This window comes from Copidosoma floridanum, unplaced genomic scaffold (assembly GCF_036245765.1).
Source record: "Copidosoma floridanum isolate Cflo_tuat_1 unplaced genomic scaffold, Cflo_Japanese_pri ptg000014l, whole genome shotgun sequence".
Lineage (NCBI taxonomy): Eukaryota > Metazoa > Arthropoda > Insecta > Hymenoptera > Encyrtidae > Copidosoma > Copidosoma floridanum.
Genome location: NW_028321891.1, coordinates 5,363,963 through 5,388,663, shown reverse-complemented (window position 1 = coordinate 5,388,663; position 24,701 = coordinate 5,363,963). Strand labels below are relative to the sequence as shown.

Genomic DNA, 24,701 nt, shown 5'->3' with positions numbered 1-24,701 from the left:
AGTAATATCACAAGTACTCATTCGCGAATATTTTTCTTTTCACGAGATAATCCACTTGAGCTCTCAAAGGGCCGTCAGCTCTGATTGTGCTTTCAATCGACAAGTCCCGCCTTTGCTACATCATCGCCGTACGTGTGTATGTATACGGTTCTTAATGCGCGCGTATACACCTTCCCTTCTACTTTCGAACGACATGCCGACATTAGTCACGCAACATGGGTACGGGGGATGAAAAAAAAAAAAAAAAAAAAGAAAGAAAATCCCTTTCTCGCCGTGCAGACGTACCTATACACTTATCGATGAATAGACATCGGGGGCACACTCTTTTCACGGGTGTTCCAGCACGAATGGGGCGAAAATAAATGCGCGGGAACCGGAAGAAGAAGAAGAAGCTACGAAAAAGAAAAATTGCCGACGTGGAATTTATAAATCAAGCGCGTGTCTTACATATAGGTACACACGCGCAGAAACCGTGTGATGGCATACAAGTCGGCGGGGGCGCGACGTCGTCGCCGGCGTGACTCTCATTTTTCGCGCCACTCCGAAGGTACGTATATATATACACACTCTTTCTTATTCTTTTGCTTTCCCCTCGGAATGCCTCGGCGACCCGATGGGGCATCAATTTCTCGCGCAATGTACATTATTCCTTCCGAGGAATCGCGAGTGCACCTCCAAGGGGGTACTTGTACACGCGTCGCGTGTCTACACGGAGAAGGGGGTTACATTAAACCCTTGTGTCATTTCCATACGCGTCAATCGACGGACACGCTCGTTATCACTCGGAATAATCGTTGTAATCGGCAACCATAAAAGCAACGTATATAAATGAGAGCGATATCAAAGCCACGCGCGGATCCGGGATGACGGGCCGAGTGGGGATCGGCTAATCTCTCGGCCGATCAATTAATTACACGCCGGATATCCAATTACACGCCGACTTCCTCCCTTGGAATGGGTGGGGTTGGGAAGGGGTATAGAGTTCCCCTGGCGCTCATTGGATCGGGCTGTACATTCTAATCGAAAGATCCTTTGACTTTGAAAAAACAGGGACTTTTCAAATGACTTGCGAATCGGCTATTGGGTTTGGTGCGAAGTAAAAAAAAGGGCCCTTTTCAAGCGCACGCGCGATGATCGATGGTTTGAGAGGACGGGTCGGGCACCTCCCCGGAAAGTCATGTGGTGGCTCCGAGAGAGACGCGTGACGAGGACGAAGATGCGAAATAGGGCTCGCTGCCACAGCTCGTGGGGCTTATAGCGTGGGTGACGCTGACGGAGGGGCTCTTTGGCGATGCGCTACACACCTGTACGCTGATGCATCATCATTATTGTTTTGATGACCTTCCTCCATCGTACAGGTGCAAAAAAAAAAATCATTCCTCCCGAAAATTGGCTCTCGCTATCCCATCGACGCCAGATGCACGTATAGGGAGGATCGATGTGTTAATCCGGATATTGACGAGTAATGCTGTGTACCAACAGACGCGCCCCCGCGAGTGACAATATAAGGGCGGTAAAGGAGATGAGGAGGGCGAACGTGATGGATCGACGCGTGCCTTGGATTATGCACGCGTTACGTGCGGATATTACACCGGAAGATCCATCGCTTGCGCGTTCGTGTATACACGGAAGCTCCTCTATTATGTATACAGGCGAGGAAATGCAGTGGGATGTGTATGGATTGCCTATTTTTTGAGAAAAATAAGGGTCATCCCGTATGCGTCGAGTAAACAGTATAGTAACGAGATTGGATGGGGATATCCTTATTTTTTTTTTTTTTTTTTTTTCAATTCGCTGTTGGCTCATGTTGGGAAGAGCCGGTGTTTGAAAATCTCCCACAATCGAGTTGCCGATCGCGAGAGAAAGAGAGTAGTTGCCCGTGGCGAGCACTGCAGGCATCTGTCTTACCGCTCGTGAGAAACGGGAGAGCGAAAGGGGCCTTTGCCACCCGCGCGCGGTCGATACGAGCTCGACACTCCAGCGCGAAAGGACCATCGCCTCTGTAAGGGGGGGAGGCGTTCAAGAGGAGAAAATAATTGCCATCGCGGGTCGCGACGATTTCGCGTCTTTGCGGTCGTAAAGTGGAAAAAGAGGCTTAATTAGCCCTCCTGCCTCTCGGTTTTTCTGCGCGAGACTCAAAAGCACCGCTGAATCTCGTCCTCCACCCTCTCCGTGTGTGTCTATATGCATATACGTGTGCGAAAAAAAAAAAAAGAGGAGCGAGGACGTTTCAAGCGCCTCTTGGTAACGTTGAAAAAGGGCATCTCGTTTCATATTTTTTAATCGCCTCGCCAGGGAAACAAATTTTCAAGTGGAGAGGATTTTTGTCACTTTACGCTTCGGGTGAGATGATAAATTCGCGCTCGAGGGACCCTTTTTTTCCCACCACGTCGTGATGAGCTTTTTGTAGGAAAAAAAATTTAATCGATCCGCGTTGGAATTTCGGATCGGCAGCTACGAGTCTTATGCGCGTGGGTTTTGTATTTTTACGACGTGGTCTGGCAAATATAAATTCGGCCCAATATCCCTCCGAGGTTTTTTTTTTTTTTCATCGGCCCAGGATAACGCGCGGATGGTTATTTTTTCGATCCCCAAGCCACGCGATTTCCATCTCAAAAAGCATAATTGAAGAAAATAAACCCGCATTCAGCTCCGTCCGTGACAAATACAAAATTTATTCGGCTTTATTGGGCTACACGACGGAAAAGGGTAAAAAAAAAAATAAAAAAAAGAGTATCGGTACGCGGCGCCGCGAGAAAAAAAAAAGAGAGAGAAAAGAGGAACGACACTCGGGCACCATAAGCGCGCAAGTGTACAAACACGCGTGTCCCGAGAAATAATACATTTTTAGCGCAGCCCCGCGCGTGTTCCGAGGCTATACCCGACGGGGGGTGTCTCTGCAGCTGCAAGGGGCTGGGTGGGACGGACGGTAAATTACCGAATCGACGTCCAAGGGGCACAGGCGGAGCCGCGTGTATATTCGATCTTCTTTTTTTTCGTTGTCCTCCTCTATCAGATTCATTTTTTTTTTTTTTTTTTCACCCGCCTATCAATACATTGACGTACGGAAATCTACGAGCTGGTGCAATAATTTACCCATCGCAATGAAACATACATTCGCGGTACTCAACGGATCAAATTTTCCATTACGGGTGTATCCGCGTACACATAACTATACGAATAATTTCAATCACCATAGCGCACCTTCGCTTGGAAGCTCGTAAGCTGCGGTGTAGAGAGTGAAATAGGATATTTCATGCGTATAAATGACCTTACGGGAGCTGGCTTACGCGTATAATAACCAGGTGGGCTTAGAGCTCGTTAGCGAGAAATCGGGACAGTGAAAGATCGGCGAATCGACCGATCTATTTTTTTTTTTTGGATTATCGGTACGTACATTTGTATACGTTGCTTCGAGGTGTTTTGAAAGGTAAACCTCGTTAGGTTGCAGTGTCAAGATGCCGATAATAAAAATTAAAAAATAAAACGCAGGCTCGTCTCGTTTTTAACGATTTTGCCGGTTAACAGTGTAGCGACTTTTACAGTGGCGCGTGAATTTTAACGCTCGCGGTGTTGGTGCACTAAAACGGCTTTGTTGTATACGTCTAATCCGACGAGACGAAATTTCGGGGGAGGAGGAAGGAAAAAAAGGGACGATCAATCCTCGATTCTCAGCGGCGCTCCGAGTCGGAGGTGCAGTAAAGAGTCGAGGCGCGTCTGCTGGTTGTAAATTTTCGCCCTTCCCACGCGCTCTCAAACATCGGCTTTCGCAACCGCTCGTTCAAGTCTCCGGGCGCGTTATTAATTCTCGGGTCGTATCAAAGATCGATAGCGCACCTCGTCGAGGCTCCTTAGACGCTTCATACAAATGCCGAGTGAATTATCGCTACCGTATACACAATTGTGGTTACCTTCGCGTATGAGATACCACGTGTACACACTTTTCATGCGATGTATATGCCAGTTTACGAAACAGAAGCGGAGAGTGTTTATCTTTGAATTCGGGTCCCCTGAATTTTCGACAAGCCTGTGTTTTGTTAAACCCGGGTCTCGAGAGATGTGGGCATGGTTTTCGCGGGTCATTTGTCAGTCGGTGTGTAAGCAAGTAGGCGACGACAACGCGCCAACGTTATACTCAAAGTAGGACGATAAATCAAAGGAATCGTCAAGTCCTTTTCGTTGTTTTTTTCTTTTCTCAGCAAAAACAGCGTCGATACATATATAAAAGAGAGAAAAACAAGGGATATCGATTTGAGATAAAGCGCGCCGTTCTTTACCGCCTGTCCCTTTGGTTATCGGGTTATTGGGGTCGGGTATATCGGTACACTGCGCTCGTAATCATGCTCTTGTCAAATTTCATACCGCGAGTCGGGCCGTGTAAGGAAACAAGGGCTGCGTGATAATTTCTGTCTCTCCTCCTCCCACCGCTGACCCATGGACATACTATATGTATGTTTACATCCACACGAATACTGGGCGTGTACGATATTTATGTTCGCCGGTCCAGATATTCCCGAATCACCGCGTGACCGCGTAACTTTTTTCTTCTCCTTTGACTTTCTTTTTTTTTTACCTAAAGGGACGATTGCACGCTCGGAGAGGAGTCGGGGAGTTGGGGATAGAGCGGGCGAGGCGCGATAGCATCGGGTATAGGTGGTGCCTTTGGCTCGGGGGGGACTTCCCCCTTTGCTGGAAGGAGCGCGCTTGTTCTTCTTCTCTTTCGGCGGTCCCTTCGTGCCTCGGGCAATTAAGGTGAGAAATTCGTACGACTGAGTTTTTTTTTTTTTTTCTCGTGGGAGAGGAGTTTTTGTCACCGTGGGCCCTGGGGCTCTATTTTTCGCGTACGGGAGTTGAGTAATTGGACGAGTGTATTATCGCGCGCTTTAATTATGATCGGTCGATCGCCTGCTCAGGAGTTTTTTTTTTTTTTTTTTTTGCGCGTTCCAATGTTGGGACTTTGTTTGAAGGGTTTGCGTATTGGAAAATATATAATTACGGACAAGCCGGTACATTTTACCTCGAACGCAATCGCTGCTCTCGTAAAGGCTTTAATGACGTTTTTTGCTTACAGCGAGTTAATAACTTGTTATTAGAGTTTTTCTTGCAATCTTAAGGGATCGGGTGTATAATTTGTTAAAAAATCATGTGGAAAATAACTACTGTATTTGGAAATTGAATTCAGGTTTTTATAGATCGAATCAATCATCCAAATATTGCGGCGCCGATCGTAATCGATTTTTTTACTGTTGGGTTATTACAATGATTTTTATTGATCTCGGATAATCAGTTGAATGGATTTTACACTCTGTTGAAATAAAATCCGAGGTATCGTCGAATCGACGTGCCGATCGTGGCCATATTTTTCGCGTCCACGTGGGTACATCGCGAATCGGCAAAGCGTCGACATTTCTCGAGATATACCAAAACACGTGTTCTCGAGGCCATTATCGTCATCCTGAGACTATACATCCACACCACAGCTCTTGCTATCTCGCGCCGAACGAGCCCGAAACATCGAATTCCGCGAGTCCCGGGATATTACCATAATGTCACGAACAACGCCTTAGGCGCTGGGCCATTTCTTATCAGCCGGAATTCCTATATAGAGTTAAAAAAAAATAAAAAAATTGGAAGGGGAAAGAGTTAAGACTGCCGCCCTTGTTTTATCGCGGCTGGAGACAACATTTGTGCATTTTGAGTCTGAAGCATACCAATTTCGAGAGTAACAGCGCGTTACGTTGTCGGCCCGTCGAGTGTGCAATCGAGACGAGAGATTGTGCCCATTTTTTCGAGAGGTAAGGTGATAAGGAACACAGTTTTCTACCCTTGACACTTAAAAACGGTGTTGCCAACGCCTGTGATCTGATAAGTTGAGAGAATATGGTTTATTACGTCGGTGTGCTGTTACCTTTATCGTACGATATTTTACAAGATTACAACGATGATTTTTTTTTGTGTGTATTTATAATTGTGGGTTGATGCCAGTTCAAACGAATTTTGTTTGTTCAATCTCACAAAAGTCTATATTATCTCTTGCTATTTAAATTAAGTTTGATGTTATTTTTTTAAAACTTTCATAGCCTAGTCAAACCGGATAATTTTTAAAATACCTCCTAAAAAGTCTGACTAATAAATGTTGATAAAAAAAATGCTATTTTCATTCAACTTGATTTTCTAAAAGAAGCTTCTCGCAGAAAAGAAGGAAGTTAAAGGTGAATCTTTTTTAATCATCACCGTAAATTTCATACCTTTTTAATAAAGGTAACTCGTAGTTTCAGCGGAGCACATAAAACTTTTACGTAGTCGTAAACCTTTTAAATTATCACAGTTTTTACCTCTGAAAAATTGATTGTCCAACGAAAGAGCCTTACCTGCAACAGAAAATAATAAAAAAAACCATTGAGTAACTTGACAATGCTCATTTTTTTTTGTTTTTGTTTTAAATCCTTATTTAAAAAATACTACTAAATCCGAATTTAAAATACAGTGGAAAAAACATTTGTATAGACACTAACGCAGACGAAATGCTGCGACCCTGTATAAATACTAGTTGGAAAGAAATACACCGATCCAACTATACAGCGCTAATTCAACGCGACTCTCAAACTCCATAACCAACTGTATTTATACGCACGGCAAATTAAAAAAAAAAAAAAAAGACTAATCTCTCCATGCACAGTCTCCAGCTACAGTCTCTCTCTCTCTACTATGTAATAGACGATTCTCCTCGGCATTGCGGTTTCAGCTGGAGTATACCCGAACTGTCCGTTAACTGCTAAATGAAACACTCAGCTCGGAGCAGTACGTGAGCGGCGAGCAGGTAGCGCTTATACAAGTAATTACAGCCCGGCATTAAGCAACCCTCTTCCCGCGGAGATCGCTCGCGTCTCATCTTCGCGACGCGTACGAGCGTCCGCGCGAGAGATGGCGACGGAACATCGTATCACGGGCATATATGCGCATATATACTCGAGAGCGAGGAATTTCGCCGTTGAAGCGTCGTAAAAGTAGACCGGGAGAGGGAGGGAGTGCATAAATAACGGGGCGCACGAGTATTTGACGAGATGAGAGAGAAAAAGGTGGTACATGCGTGTGCTTATAAGAGCGAGTCCATTGATTTATGAAGCCTCGCGCGGCTGCCGATCGAGAGGGCGTACAGGACCTTTTTTTTCGACGGTAGCTGACGAGTCAATGGGGAGTCTGTTGGACGAATGGAATTTGTCGCGTTTCCGCGGGGGAGACTCGACACTCGACATCATTTTTCGATCATATTATATACGCGATCCCACGTCACTCGAGTGGTCCGCGCTCTCAGCGAATTGAATGGTCTTGCATTTATTACATGGTTCAAGTGACATGGTTATAATATACAGTGCTAAAATGATCCCCACGATGAAATAGTAATCATGGCGAAACGCTTAATTTTTGTTACTTTTTTTTTTTTTCTTTTTTTTTTTTTCTCTTTACGCAAAAGTGTATCGGTCGTTAAGCTAAATACGGCGTTTTGCGCGTTACGTGCGAAAACTGTAATTGCCAACCTCAGCTCGATTATTTATATGTATATACATCACACGCGAGCCCGGAAAAGTTGAGCGATAAAATGTTTTATTGGCCATTTCACACCACGTTCTATGAATAGTAAGCGGCTCTTTGGGGGTGAAAGAAAAAAAAAAAAGACAAATCTACCATCGGCCTGCTTATACGCGTAATTAAGTTGATTTCAAACAAAAAAAAAAACAAAAAAACAAAAAAACAATTTTTTCCCCGTAAAATATGACGTTACAGTTTGTACTGGATGGGCCTTATCTCGGATGTTAAAGTATACCTCTGTTAACGAGCTTCCGGCTAACCATTGGTACATAGATATTTGTATACATGTATAAACCACCGAGTTGGATGTTCAACTGCAATAATTACTCCCTCCATAGGCGACAAAGTCACACATCCCCATAAAGTCAACTCCGGACTGTTATAATACCCGGCTGGCTTATAAATTTCCCGGGAAGTAAGTCCATCTCCCGCGGCCTCGTAACTCGTACATTGGGGCCGTGTGGATATATACATACACGGGGTGTCAATAGCACCTGCAGCGACTAACCCTGATCCTCCTCGAGCCCTACCCACCAAAGCTCCAGGAAAACTCGTACACAACTCATCCGTTCACCGCACCGGGACGGGGGAAGGAGAAAAAGGACTCGACGAGAAAGTATACGTATGCATACGAATCAAGCTCGCTGTTGCGAAAATAGCATATCTACCGCACAGCGGAACCGGCTCCGTTTTTGTTACCCGTCCAGGCGCAGCTATACACTCGCCAAATGGATTTGTTAGCTGTAGCCGTTGGGCGACGCGGGCCCGTTTTCAATTGTACCGTTTCCTACGATCGATGCACATTGTGTACAGTCGCGAGGGGATTTATTGATTTTTGTGGTGTCTTATCGCTGAACGATCGAGGTGATTTCGGGACAAAGGGGGGATAGATTGCTCAAACGGCTCGAAAATTGTATTGTTTTTTCCTGTCATGACTGTACGCCCAAAAGGCACAATCGGTCCCGGATTCCCACGTTGGCTCGCGTACATCATCACCAAGTCCCAGCAGAAATTAATATTCCCGAGCAGCAACAACTTGGGCTCTCGTACATATATATATATGTACGTATTTATGACACAATGCGATATTTATCGTACAGAGTTACAAGCGCGAGATTCCCGGGCTTATAAGGCCAGACGCGGCCCATAAAGCACATCGGATGCGTTACAATCACCGGGGGCCTGGGCTCTCTCTCTCTCTCTCTTTTTCCTCTTCTTTCAAAGTAAGCGCCGCGAAGGCATTACCAGAGCCGTACTCGCGAGGGCTATGCATCATACGCGTAACGAGTCCCGACAACGGCTTGTTCTTCGTTACAAGAGGGAGGAGGGGGAAAAAAAAAACAACGAGGCGGCAAGCGATTTCTTTTCGCAACATTCGGCGCTTATGATTAATTGGGCGCGTAAATCGTCGTGAAAACTTTATTAAATATGTACTTATACCCTCGAAATTTATTTGCCAAATCGCTGTAGGTGCGATACATCGAAGGGGCGAGTCGCCAAGTTGGGGCGATAAATCACCAAGTGAGAAGAAAAAACGGGAGTGAATCGTATATAAACACCGAGACCTTTTGGTTATTGGTCGAGGAAATAAGTTGACTTCCACTTGGACGCGTTAACCCACTTTCTCCGACATGACCCTCGCGAGGGGTACAACGGGTTGTCGTCGTAATGAAATATATGTACTTCAAAGGCGCCGAAGCAACAGAGTCCACTCGAATGTACAAGGGATTTACAAGGGACGATAGTTCTGTAAATCATAAAACTAAAAGAAGCAATTGCAAGGCAAACGAATCGAAGCAAACGATGCGAATGAGAAAACCAATTCATGATCGAGAATCCAGAAAAAGAGGAGTGGAGGGAAAAAAACATTCAACTTTTCATCGAAATGGGATAACGAGATTCTCGTTGGGCCCGTCCATCAGAGGGATCGGTAGCGTCAGTTGTAACGGGCTCCGCCTCGTGATGATCTCGCACCGAGTCATTAATGAAGAAATCGAAGCGCACCGATTATACACACTTACGTGACTTACAGGATTCAATTCACGCCTTCCCTCCGCTCGAGAAGAAGCTGCAGTAGCCGAGGCACGCGCTCCTGTGCGAACAAGCGAGGTTCCGTCGGCGCGAGGGGGATTTATGACTTCGGAACGCCTGGCAATATAAACAGAGCCACGCACCACGTTATCGGGGGGAGTTTTTGCTTATACGGCAAGTTAATGACTTATTACTTGAGTTTTTCCCGCAATATCTTCAAGGATCGAGTGTATTGGCAAAAAAATCCTGGGAAAGTAGATATTTCTTGATGAGGAAATTCGAGTTTTTTTTTTTTTTTTATGAAATCAATCGTTCCACGTAGAATTATCTGAACATCGCAGTGTTTCTCATAATTGAGTTTTTTTAGCGTTGGGTTGTGTGGCATAGTCGCAAAATTTGATACCATATTTTTATTGTTCTTGGATAATCAGTTGAATGGATTTTACACTCTGTTGAAATAAAATCCGAGGTATCGTTGAATCGACGTGCCAATCGTGGCCATATTTTTCGCGTCCACGTGGGTACATCGCGAATCGGCAAAGCGTCGACATTTCTCGAGATATACCTAAACACGTGTTCTCGAGGCCATTATCGTCATCCTGAGACTATACATCCACACCACAGCTCTTGCTATCTCGCGCCGAACGAGCCCGAAACATCGAATTCCGCGAGTCCCGGGATATTACCATAATGTCACGAACAACGCCTTAGGCGCTGGGCCATTTCTTATCAGCCGGAATTCCTATATAGAGTTAAAAAAAAAGAAAAAAATTGGAAGGGGAAAGAGTTAAGACTGCCGCCCTTGTTTGTAAGGTGATGCTAATATACCTCAAGGGAATCAAAAAAATACAAAATGGAGAAGGAAGAAATGCGTTCATGAATATATTTAATGGAGAGTAGTTGAGAAAACAAAAGAGCGTGGAGGAGTCGTAATCAGCTTTTCTATCTCAGGGTACGGAGCGAAATAGGGGGTTTTGTGTTGGTAGAGATGAGGCGTGACTCGGAGTAATAGTAGTTAAATTTTCGGGCAGAGGTTAACGCTACGCAGGAAATTTGTATTTCATAAATAACTTGTGTTTGAGAGGTGAGATTATCTCGAGAGCTTATTGGCCTAAAATCATGAGTACGAGGTTGGAATCATGATATTGTGGTTCGTTTGTGAGTTAAGTTATAAAAGCTTGACTCTTAAATTGCAACTATTGATGGTTTTATTACAATTGTTCATAAAAGTCATCATCAGATATCACGAGTAAAAGATACGCTTATCGAAAGAATCAGCTCAATATCATACAACCTTGTAGGGGCTGTTAAAAATCGATTTCTTGATACAATGGCAAGTACACATACAACCCTACATTTATATAAACTGTGACTAAGTATAAGCGCACGTTCATTCCGGCTTCGGTGCGGCGTCCGGCAGCATAAATGGCTACCCGCTCAGGATGTACAGACCACGTAATGGTTTTATTGATGTTTTGTTCTTATCTCTGAATCCAACATCCCTTTAAGTACTCACAATGCAAGTTTTTCGTTGTAGATAATTGTTACCTCCTCGTAGTCTCTCGATGGTTACTTCGATGCACGAAATAATGGCACGAAAAACGCAGCTAGGGCGTAGTTACAGGAGATATTTGTAATGTACAAGATTTGGGCTACTTGACTGATGGCGAAACAAAATAGAGCCAAAATGCCCAAGATACGAGCAGAGCTGGCCCAACAACGGTAGAATATATAAAAGTAAAATGGCTAAATGGCACGCAAGGACGCCCTCGCGGTTATTGTCTAAACGCCTTTGCGAAGTAGCACACCAGACGCGCATTATAAAATGAGTATAGACTTTGCAGCGCATGTAATGCCCTATGCCATACGCCAAAATAAATTCGCTGAAGGATTGATTTATTCAATCTCCATGTTTAAGCTTTTCCCTTTTACCTAATAACTAAAACACGTCGATCGAGAATTCCATAAGGTGTTCGCGAGCAATTTTTTTCAGAAAAAATATTTACAACCCACGAAAACTTAGTTAACACGACCTAACATACTGTTGTACACCGGGCGTTTTTAAATCATTATTCCGCGAGCGTAACAAGCAAATTCGTGCGTCAGGCCAACCGTGGTATTCTCGCACCGCACCGTTGGCGCTATTTATCGTACACGCAACATTGCGTCATATCGCGGCCGGCGAACCTGCCAGGCAAAGGGAGCGGGAGAACAAAAAAAATACTTATCCATATCGGCGAAATTCATTCAAAAACACGAGTCGCGTGGGAGCCAGACACGCACGGGTGTTTTACGAGCGAGCAAGCGCTTCCGTTATTAACAAGCCGTGCGTGGGTTATTGTAACAAGAGCTACAACGCGAGACCGGGAAAGTGATGCCTACGCGTCTGAAAACGCTGCTCCGGTGTCTCGGACACGTGACGAATTTATGAAAGCGATATCTATATTATAAACATGCTCTTTCGGAGGCGAGGCTCGGATTTTCGGGATTATTCAAATTCCCCCATCGGTCCCATTATCCGCGTCGGATCTGCTTGTGAAAATAAGAAGAAAAAGGCCGTAGCCTCTTTAACCGAGCAAGCCGTGCGAGCCACCTCCTCTGAATCACCAACTGATGCCCAAATGGACTCGAGGAGTACATCCACTCGATGAAAAAGGCATTTCGCCCGTTTGTATTTTCATAATCGTACAAATGGGCTTTGAAAGAGAGAAGAGGCACTTTCGAGTCGGACGGGCTGATGAATAAATTCTGCCGTGCGAGAGGTGTATAAGCGAGCATTGGACGGCGATGGCACCGAGTGAGTCCTTACTATCCCCGACAGGGGATATAAACGGGCGATACGTCAAAGCCGCGGTGGGCAAGAGAGATAAGGACATAATTGCCGGCATTGAATAACTTCGTACTGCATACATATACATACGTAATGAGCCTTTGGTTTTGTATACGCGCTGTCGTGCAAAATACCATTCTGTTGGCATCATGGTTTTGAATGACAAAGTATACATAATGGAAGTACCTTTTTTTTAACGCGCAACTTGGCTGGGACAACTGAGAATGTTGATTAACAACGATAAATATCCTGTGACATTACCCCCAGTTACCATTTATACCATTGGATCTTCTTCAAAACTTTTTGGAAGACAAAATAAATTATATTTGAATTAGTGATGAATGAATCAGCAAAAAACGAGCATGAGTAATTGAATTAAATAAAATATAAACCAGCGCGAATTACGGAACATCCGTAAGGAACATTTTCTCGACGGGTAAACAGCACCCCTATGCCACCAGTATACGCAGATGAAGCACGATAGGCTCCTTTATTTTCATATTTTTTTCTTGTCAAATGAAAAAAGAAAAAACTTTCACATCCACGGGCTGCAATTACACGGCAAACTTCCACACGCGCGGTTTGAGCTTTCGTTCTGTGGAAAGCGCGTCGTCCAAAGTCGGAGATACGTATCGCAGAGCAGCCACAGCAGCTAATGCCTGCTCGCACTTTGCCGCAGCCTATCCCGGATAATAAGGATATTTTGCATACATTATCGACTAATGGAGGCAGTAACCCGGCTGTCGTGCACATGTATGTGTATGTAAGCGCCCGACACTTTAGCCTTGCGGCCAAAGGAATGCGAGGATGAAAAGACAAGGAGGGCAAAGCGAGGATTAATGCGCGATCGCGAGGAAAAAATGAGCAACGTATACTTATATATTATGTACTCGTATCCTTCACCGAGACGACGGTATCTATGATGATGTTTATTGAGTATCGATGCTTTTCCACGTACGTATAATCGTAAAGTTTTCAATAAACGTCGAGCCTCTATAAGTTTGTCTATTGCATCTTTTCATTAATTTTCAAGGAGATCCTTTTCAGCTTGTGCATAAAAACTGGAAAATTATTTTTACTTTCGTCGCTATTGGTTTCATTTCTCATCAAAACGAGTATGATATTGTTATTTAGTTGAAATACGTGAAGCAACACATTAGGTGGTATAAAAAATGATTAGAGAATGCGTTAAAGGTTTGCACTCTCGATAAATGCGGTTTGAAGGAAATACAGAAGCGCACCTGTTCAAAATTATCTAGATCGTTGAATAGTCATTCGTCGTCAATTTTACGTACTAGTAGCTTCTTATCTACTGCGATATCGCAAAAAAAAAATGTTTTCTCTAAATTGACGGACAGATAAATAATTTATGATCACTAACGTGGCAATTACGCACCGATTGCATCTTTTTCAACTCTCTAGTTCCGAAAATACAATAAGCAACAAACTCCGCGTATGTGCGTTCGTTGCGCAACGATTAATATACGGTTGTGAATTTATTTGTGATTAATGGGCCGAGTCGTAAATTTATTAAGCCGCTCGATTTATGAAGAAATCAACGCTCCTTTTTCTCCTCTTCATGAGTTGTATCGAACGGTATATGTACTTGGCAAATTCCCAGGGATTTTTTCATCATTAGGGACCAACTTAGATAAATAGACGCAGATAAAGTAGCTGGACAGTATATTTTTTTTCATTCTATTCGTTTCAAATTACTCGCTTACTTGCGGCAACTTTATGTTTTAATTAGGCAACAAAGTAGGGGTGGGTTGTTTTACAGACTCGCATTTTTGCACAGCTTATCAAGCTGTGTCATTTTTAAAATTAGAGAACATAAAAACTACTGGTCAAATCAACGATAAAGATATCAATTTTTTATTCAATACTCATTAAGCAAGCGTCAGCTGATTTTTTTGTTCACCGATCTAGATTTTAAATCCATTGCAGTTATTTATTTGAAAAAAAATAGATACTTCTGAATTGTAAAAAATTTAGAAAATTAAAAAATCGTTAAGATTAAAACATTTTTTATTCCTTAACCATAAGATTACCATTTATTTTATATATTTGTAAATAATTTTCAATGTTACAATTTTTACGTTGTCACTATGACAAATCCTGGAAATATGACGAATAAATTAAAATTTGTTGGTTTTCGTAAGAATCCTACACTGTAATTAGTCATTATTTAATGAATTTAGGCTGAAAACAACTTTAGTTCTAGTAGTTGCAATAAGCTTGTTGCATACGCATGAAATTTCAGTATATTTTAATAATAGAAAAAAAAGAGGGGAAAGGGGCAATCAGTTAATCTCAGATAAAAAAGTCATATTAAAATAAATTTATTGATAAACAGAATCATTTCATTTAAAAAACCATGTCTTCGCCAATCAGCTATTTTTTAAGATTTTTTTTGGTTTTTCTTCAGAAGTGCCTGAAAAATAACAATTACAACATTTTCATGAATTTCTATTTCCATTGTTCCATTTTTAAAATTTTATTTGAATGAATCATATGTAGTGTCGTAAAAACAGTATGCTTGCAATACAATAACGTTGTTCGAAATAGAAATATCGAAACAAAAAATGAGTTTAAAAATTGTGTAGTGAATAAATCAAGAATAGAGTAAAAAAATTATAACTCATATTTTTTTTATAAGTTCAGAGAAAGCAAATGAATTTAGACAGAGCTGTAATATTTCTGAAAATCTCACAATGAGAGAAACTAATTTCAATTTTCAACGATAAAGAATATTATTTCTTGTTCAGAACCAGAGGCTTAGCGTAAGTTCATTTAGAAAAAACATGACACATCGATAATAGGTATATCTATGTGTGTACAACTTTTCAGAATTTTGACCTCTCGTAAGTTAGACATTTATGACAAGTTGTTCAACGAATGAATAATCATGCAGTAAATTTGAGGTAACTAATTAAATACAAGATATACACATATGTATTAAATATTTGTAATTTATATTAAATTTATATACTAACATCCAAGTTTGGAAGTTTTGATCTGTCGATGCGTACAATTATTGAAGGTGCTGTAAATAAAAACATCGAACGCTTTAGCACAATGCTACCAAGTAGAAAAAGAAACATAGTTATAAGAAAAACAACATTCTTACATTATTAATTTTTTTGGCATCACATAAGTCTAATATAGAGAGAGAAACTGGAATATGTTCATGCAATATTTCTAGAAATTTACTTTTCATTTTTCAAGTTAGTGATTGCATCAAAAAACTTCTCAAGTTTTATAGATACGATTATTATTAATATACTTGCCTTTCCATGCGATACTTGATGCATCATTTCCATTGCGAGAAGAACTCTGAGAATGAGAGGATCCATTCGAAGCTATAAGAAAAAAAGTTGGTAAAAATTCATATGATCACAATCTGAGAAGTTGTATTCAAGTAAAACTATGATAATCGTGTCTTTAGACGTTTCTACGGCTTTTTAGAAGTTTTGAATGTAAGTTTTCAAATAATGAAAGGAATATAGATGGGGAAATGTTGAAAAATAAATCGAAACTCGATTTAAAATCAATAGCTTATGTAAAAACTTGATTTTTATTTACGTTTTCAACATTTTTCGTATTAAGAAAATATTTTTTTTTTAAATTTACTACATGCTTACATGAAAATGTTCAATAATATATCATACACGTAATAATATAGAAATAAAGTTTAAAAAGTAATAAATCTTCAGGAAGGAGGATAATAAGTACGATTTAACTTTCAAGTATTTTATAATTGATCAAGTTTAAAGTAACTGGTATAAATTGTATGAAAGTTGTTACTGAGAATACCAACTAAACATTTCTGAATGAGATTGATCTTGCATCATAAAAATATAAAAAATAAAATCGTTAAAAGTGTCAATAGCGCTATAGTTATTTATACATTTACTTATCTGGACTTTAACTTTTTTACACAAATAAATGATAGACACTTGAAAATTTTTACCTTTGAAGGAGTTGGGCATTTTTCTTCTATTCTTCTTTTGAGTTCTATAATACGATGTGTTGCTCAAACGACAGCTTGCACTTCACTAAATATATTTCTCAACCAAATTGTTTTCCAACTTTGAATGCGGATTATCACTTTTTAAATAAAATACTCGTGTGTCATTATCTAACGTAGCCATAAGTCACAAACTTATCGACGAATAGAAATTCAGCTTTCATATAATGTATTTTAAATACCTATCATTTTCTCGAACTTTTCACATCTTATCGAACAATGTTAATTAACGAATTCCCCCAAACGGGCGATTGCACACGGAGCGTCAAGGCTACAGCCAATCAGAACAAAGGCAGACTCATCAAGCCAATTTATTTAACTCGTACTCTCTCTCTCTCTTGTTTTTACACGAGCTGTCGCCATGTTGCACCACAAAAAGGGGGAGGGGAAGATGTCTCTGCCACGGACTCGTTATGATTGGCCGCTTCTTTTGACAATTACGGGTTTTGTTGGCATTTAAACTTAACAGTCACCTGCAGGGATTCAACCACATGGTGGCAATGAAACATTGTGGGGTAAAAGACTATGTACAACACATATTACTTCTGGACAAAATGAAGTCATGTACGTGTATTTTGATGGTAAACACCTTTTTGAAGAAGATCAACCTACCAATACAATATCCTTCTGAAATTAAATGCTACAAGATGAATTCTAGGGTTATTTGTGTGCACGGTCACGGCATACCTCATCTTCGAAAGAATCTTCGATAAATTTCAAAGTTAATGTACAAAGATTAGCGGCCTATGTGTCTCGCTCGTATCCGACGGCAATTAATCGTCACTCGATGTACAGTTCTTGTGGCATGCGATATTCTCATTTTTTTGTATTACCAAAAAATGTACAGCATATGTATTCTAAAAGTTGCTTTTACATTTATAGACATTTTCAGTGCTCCATCCCAGTCGTAATGATTTCTCCCGTCTAATATTGGAGTGGGAACATCTAATGTAACAATAAAGCATCTATAAAAATCTGTCTTACTCGAGCTATCGAGAAAATAATCCACATGAATTAGTACACACGAGCTAATCGAAGGGGTCCACGAGGAGGCTCGAGTCGTCTTTTTCCCACCGAGTCTAGTAATACAAACATCGGCCAATAAGTACAGCGTCAAATCCACACAGCTCGTGAGAAAAAAGAAGCCAGCGGGTAGGTATATGTACTTACTAAAACCTCAAGTACCCTCCCGAGCATAATATATACATATAAACGCGCACTCGTGGGGAACCATCGTGGCGTGCTCTGCCTCGGTTACTGGCACTCGAGACTCGAGAAAATTTTAAGAGCCACAGAAAAGCCACGGGAGAAAAATGATAATGCGAGCGCACCGCATAATAGAACTAAGCGCCCAGGCAGCAACAGTAAGCTCGTTTTGCTGGCAAAGAGGAGGAGGAGGAGCTCCTTTTATTTTTTTTGTTATTCTCCTTCGTGGCATTCCGTCGTGTTGTACTAATGAAGCTGTAGCAAGTGAGACAGAAAGAGCTCGGATACGCGAGGTTTACGACACCCTTGGGCGCTCCGCCATGTAAATGAAGAGAAGCTATATACATATACATGTAAGTGTGCACCACCAGGGCAACGAGTCGCGATGTGCGCCATTGACGCGTCGACCGTATATATCGTACGTTTTTTGTCCTTTCGTTTACCCCCCGTACTTAAAATTATGTGTATCCATTTGAAATTAATTTTTCTTTGATTCATAATGTAAAGGGAAAAAAGAAAAAAACTTGTAAGAACCAACACACCAACGGTGAATACATCAAAGTTTACGTGACGTTTTTTGTGCCGGACCTCGATAATTTTCAATCAAGAGCTCTGCCACCCGGGCAAAGCAGCAAAAACTCTATACACACGTAGGTAACCACCGAGCGCGTGAAAATGAGCCAATTTCGAGTGGTCTCTCTCTCTCTCTCTCCAAGAAGACATCCATCCCGCGCTACTCAATCGGACGTTCATTAGTCACGTAATGACGAAGCTCGGGGATGGGAAGAGGGAGAGAAAGGGCATTGTAATTGCCGGGCAATTTTCAGCAGCGCGCCCATGGAATGGCGGGGAGGGGGGGAAGGTATCACAGATAAAAATCGCTGGCTTTCAATTACAAAGTTATTACAGGAGCTAAGCGCTCGTATGATCCCCTCGTCCCCCCCTAACGTGTTTTTTAACTTGCACACACTCGTGTACGTAAGACAGGTGGTGTTACTTTTACGAGGGCACGTAACCCTTGGACAAACAGCTCGTGGAGGGGGCGGGGATGAAATGAAACTGATCCGTCGCGGCGATACAATTTTTCAAAGCCGAAATTACTTATGTGAAGAGTTGGTGGATGGTTTTTTTATTGAAGGCACGCACCGCGGTGTTAACCGCCAACGGAGGCTTTTAGGACACGCGGCTCCTCGCCAAGATGGTTTTGAGGGGGGAAGAAAAAACTTGGACCTACAATTTTCAAACATTACGGAAGGAAAGGAGCTTCGAGACTCGTCAAACAGAACTTTGCAGAGTGAAGTTGTTGGAGGGCCACGCGCGGATAACTCAAACACGCCATTTGGAAATTATTACCGGTGATCGAAAAAAAAAAAAAAAAAAAAATTCTCGGCAAAAGTGCATTAGCGCAAATCGAAAAGTGAAGTGCACTGGTTTCGAAGCACAACCTCGTGCAAACACACGGGCACTCGAAGAAGGAAAAGAAAAAAGCACGGAAAGAAGGCAACGGTGAAGTATCCTTTTTTTCCCCCACCCCTGACCGGTACATCTCCAACGAAGCGCAATGGGCACTACTGTGCTCGTTACTCCTCTCATTCAAGCGCTAAAATTACTGTCGCAACAATAATCATCCCGACACTCGAGGACTATTGCTCCTTTCCTTGCAAACGTGCATATGGCAAAGCTACAGAATTTCTCCTTTTGCACGTGTTTAACCAACACCAAAGATTCGTCACGAAACAATATTATCATACACATGTACATAAAGTTGTTATTTCACGACGTTTAGGGAGCATAGCCTCTTTGTCTTTACGATTCGAGAACGTAAAATATATACATATTATCTCCGAGGGATCCCCGAGAGCCCGAAAAACGATCAAAATTCACTTGCGTGTTTTTTGTTGCTTCCCGGAAGAAAAAAAAATCGGGCGTTGCACGCGTGTAAGATCGCCCTTGGCCAATGTAGAGCGTATACCCGAGCAAGCCGCAAAGGTGATGCATGAAAAACACAGCCCACCCTTTGTCGGCTCGGATGCTAGATAAGAGAGACGCTCCGACGCGTACAATTAAGATCCAGCTCGTTGGCATCTCCAGCCGGTGCTTTTCTCATATAGGGGCCGTTTTGCGCTCCGCGCGTTGCAACAGCCGGTAGGCATGCACCGGAGATACGCTGGCAAATCAATCACTATATGACTAGCGAGCGAGTTTCTTTCTTTTTTTTCTTTTTTTTTTTTTCCTCTCCTTGCGGGTGCAACATCTTTCTTTGACGTTTTGTTATGTGTGTATGCAAGACGCGTCGCTGGAGGACTAATCGCGCGCGACGAAGACGCCTTGGCACTTGTTGACGAATAAGATGAGTTTGCCAGCGATTATCTGCCGCCGCTGCTGTTATTCCGTGCTCGAGAGGTTGTTGATGGAGTGCAACTCTCCGTAGTCCTGCTCTCGTCGTTTCTACTCCTTTCCTCTGATTAATTTGTCAAGCGCTCGCGCCTTGTTTCCGTTTAATCATTGCAATGATCGTTGTATCCGAGTTTGCACAAGCAGCTGTACGTAATGAGTAAAAGTGTCGATTTTTTTTTTTTTTTTTTTTTTTCTCAAAAGTTTCACTAGCAAAACAAAAAAAAATAACAAGAGAGAGAGGAATGATTGATTCGAAGAATTCATCGCCAGCGTCGTATCGATGATTGCTCCCGACTCGCGAGCGAAACCAATCAATCACGCGTTCTCATCGCTGTTGATTTTAAACCAATTAGCTTTCCTCCTCCTCCACCTCCTTGGCGATGTTTCCTACACCATTTGCATTTCTTTGATTCGACGTATCGTCAATCAATGGCGAAATCGAAAACAAAAAGAATCGGAATAAGCTCTGACTTGACTTTGTTTATTCATCCAGTGTACGTGCAAGACTTGGGGGCCTTTCTTCGCTTGTTGCTTCACACCACCACCTATAGGCACTTGAAGCTAAAATCACTGGTCCATCCATCCAACAAGCCGGACGGCCGATATCGATCAAAATTCCAATGATCAATCTTCCATCATCGAAGGGAGATCGGTTACGGCAATTATCGCAAATAAACCCCCCTCGCCCCATCCGTGCTCTATATATACAGGACCACCAAAAAAAGAAACTCAAGGGCCGCCAGCGCGACTGATCGACGGGATCACTTATCTTTTTTTGTTTTTCACTCAAAGGCCTGCCGATGCGTACACATACGCGCAAAGGTACGAAGCGGGCGCACCTTTTTTTTTTTTTTGTCGAAACTTTAATTGCCCGCTCTCTCTCTCTCCCGTATAGGCCGGCTCATTTGCATAGACGTCCGCGCACAAACTCGTTCGCTTGCCTCTCGATATTAACGATTTCACGGGTAAAATCGTTGCGTGTACGTCCAGTGGCCGGCGAGAAAATCCGTGTTTCCTTGGCATCGGAGAGTCATGATGGGGAAAAAAAAAAAAAAAAAAACCAAGTGGACGTATCCTTCCGCAACAAACTCCATACTTACACGGTAGAGGCGTCGCAAACAACGAAGGAGAGAGCCCCCTTGAGCCTTTTTGCCCTTATCTTCACTACACTCTTCCCTTCTCCCATTTGCATAAAGATCCTCCCCGGGCGGTTGATGCCCCGAGGCGAGACTAAGCGAACCTATAATGGCCCGGGCGATTAGAACGATGGGCCAAGGTGCCGCTGATAAAGAATGTATACATGTACTCACCCTCTGTTGTTCCTGTCGCGGGGATTACTGTTTACTTTCTGCTGTACCTAAAGGAACAACTCCACCGCACAAAGTGCATGTATACCAACACGTGTCAAGTGTATATATATGTATGTGTGTATATCCCCAGTCGTATTAATAATTTTTCAATTAGCCGTACAAATTGATCCGCGAAACCGTAAAACCGGACAAACGAGCGCGCGGCGCGATCAAACGGAGCCTATGTACTTGTATACATGGTGGGAGGGAAAGGAAGACGCGTGAGAGCGCTTGTAATTAGACAAACGAAATCTACACGGGCACCGATCCGCGGTTGTTCACGCAGAGCTTTTACGACTCGATCAAACGAAGGACAATACTACCCCTGTATACATGTCGCTACGTAAAATCGTCCCATGTATTAGACGTTGATTTTCCCTCGTACGCGCAACCTGGGGGGGGGGGGGGAGGGATGTCACGCTCATCAGTTACATTACCCGTGAAAGCAAAACGACTTAAAAAGGACCCCCTCCGCGAGCGAGCGCTCGTACAAACTCATCCGAGGACATGATCACGCGTCGTCTAAGCTAAACCGACGAAGAGGTCATAATCTCGCATATGTACCATGTACATGTATACCAACGAGGGAGAGAGAGGAGAGCAACACCTTCGAGGGTAATGCGCACCTCATTTCCATGCGCACAATTTAACAGTCTTGTAATTGTTTTGCCATACCTGCATCCCCCCCTTTACTTGACAGCACAAACAAACAAACACGCGTACAGAGATAGGGAGCAAGATTCTGCATTCTTGTTGGACAGGAGCATACACGTACCACATACGTACAACGTGTGTGTGTGTGTGTCCCATCTCGTATACAGCAGGTAGCACAGGTAGTAGTGGTGTGATACGAGCATCGATCGAGGTGCGAGAAAATTGTAGACAAGCTCTGTACAGCAAGGCCGAGAACATGCAGAGCGTGTACGCGGACAGGTACACGGGATCTACACGTATATATACTCCCAACTGTACGGCCGGTGTAGTGAGTATGCACGGAAGCTCGTGTAACGAGTGTATATACATGGTAGTTATAAGCCCCGAGTCGGCTGGGTACGGGGTGGAAAAATCCAATGGGGGGTCTTTTCTTTTCTTTTCCCCCCACCGGCTCCACCGATCCTCGCTAATGTGCAAAACAACGAGGCAATTGGCAATCAACGCGACTGGGACAATACTTACGTATATATACATTCGCCTGTGCGGGGAATAATGGCCGATAAATTTTATTGTAATTGTAGGTGCAGGAATATTAATTGTCCGGGAAACAATGTCAGAGTCGTATAATCTCGAAGCTGTGCGGATCTGGTTGAGACGCACTTCCGTCATCGCCTCCTCGTAACGAGCCTTCGTCCTACACGCACACAAATAGAAAAAAAGAGAGAGAGAGACAAAAGGTTGAAAATAAAACGTCATCGCCTATATAAACTCTGAATCGAGTATTTCCATTCTGTTGTCTGTTTGGTTGTTGCCTCCAACACACCTAATACGTATATATAGGCACATGAACGATGACTCCAAACGACGCTGCGTCGGCGTTGTTTTAAAATTAAATTTTATTCAAATCGAGGCACGGTGGGTTACTTTCCAATGCAGTTAAACAAACGCACAAGAAGAGGATGCGTTTTTAGAATCAAGTATATTAATTTGTTTAGCATCGTTATTCGTTTGGTGAGACGTGCAGTGATACGAGGTACTTTAACGCGATAAAAACTTTGTCCTTTTCGAGATATTCTCATACACCACTTGGTGCAATACAAAAGCCCAACTCGTTAGCTCCAGTGAGGCCCTACCACGATTAATACGCATTGAACTTTTGAGCGAGTGGTTTCAAGAAATATCGCTCCATTGCGTTATAACGAGAAGGTCTGAGCTGTCATATACATATTGTGTTTCTCGCGGCTCATTTTTCTGGAACACGAGGCTTGTAAAGATATCTCTCTCTCTCTCTCTCTGTTCAATTAAAACCTCGAGACAAGCACATCGAGGAGGGGGTGTTGTCCGAGAGGACTAAAATATGGCGAAATTGAGAGGTAGGTATATGTATACGTGGGACGTTCCGAGGCGAGAAAAACAGGAGAGCCCCTCGTATATGCCCGTGATAAACAGGATAACTAATTTTTCCCCTCCGATCGATCGTCGGGTTCATATATATACACACTCGGACGTTGTAATCCGGAGCTAATGAAGGACTCGAAAACACGCCCTCGAGCCCTTCCCGAAGCAGATACATCCGCGCGATCAATAAAACGCGCCCGATCCTCATACGTGTTTGTATATACATACGGGTCCAGGCTGGAAGGAATCGTCCGAGGCGCCTAATTGTCACGTGATAATGAGGAGTGGAGGAGGATACACACACACCGGGGATGACCGGGACTCGGTATATGCAAATGTAAATTGGAAGCCTTATACGATATAATATACATGTGTGTATATATAGGGGCTAGCCCGTGTTGGGTGTTTCTCGCTTTCTCTCCCTTGACTCTTGCAGCGCTGGCTTGTCTTCCTCCGCCGTGCCAAATAACGAGATCTCGTCGAAGGCGATCCGTCCGGGGAGATAAACCCCCAACTGGAATCGACTCTACCCGCGGGGGTAGGGGGAAAAAAAAAAACCAAGAAGAAGAGACAGGAATGCAAGTGTATCGACGGGAGTCGAAAATACTTACTTGTAAATTAGACCGGAGCGAGCCGGTATAGGGGTAAGTCATCGTCACCTTGGTATCCGTAGGAAAATGGCACATCTAATGGCACTCGGAGGTAGATCGACCAAAACGTCATCCCGAGAGCGTGTACTTATATGGAAGGCTCGCCGAAACTTTCCGCCGCTTATCTCCCGCTCCCGATCTGTACTGCGCTACACCCCTGAGGTCCACACGGACCAATTTATAACTCGTTCGCTCGCGAAACGCGAGCAGTGCAAAGGGGGGGGGGAAGAAAGACTCTGCGGCATGCGGATTTTTTCCACCGACAGGCGACACCGCGAGAGGACGAAAAAAAAAAAAAAAAAAAGAAAAAAATCCCCGGCGCGTACGGCCGACAGAGCGCTATCGCCAGCCATTTTCATTAAAGCATCGGCGTCTCACGGGAAGGATATTGGCAATACGGCCGCGTAAGAGGAACGATCTTCAATTTATATGTAAGTGAGGCTGCTCGCGGTATATATATATATATATATATATATATATATATATATAAAATATACGTAGGGTGTAAAAGAGGAGGGGGAGGAGGAGAAACCAAGCCTCGGGGGCCTTTACGCCTCATACGGAGG

General features: G+C 43.0%; 1 long non-coding RNA gene across 1 annotated transcript; it reads right to left on the bottom strand.

The window, feature by feature from the left end:
- Positions 1-14,777: 14,777 nt before the first annotated feature.
- On the bottom strand, positions 14,778-16,591 carry LOC149374754 (uncharacterized). The gene is made up of 4 exons (XR_016293046.1): positions 16,425-16,591; positions 15,742-15,813; positions 15,448-15,497; positions 14,778-14,885 (listed from the first exon to the last, which is right to left on the bottom strand). It is a non-coding gene; the product is annotated as an uncharacterized LOC149374754 (long non-coding RNA).
- Positions 16,592-24,701: the final 8,110 nt, after the last annotated feature.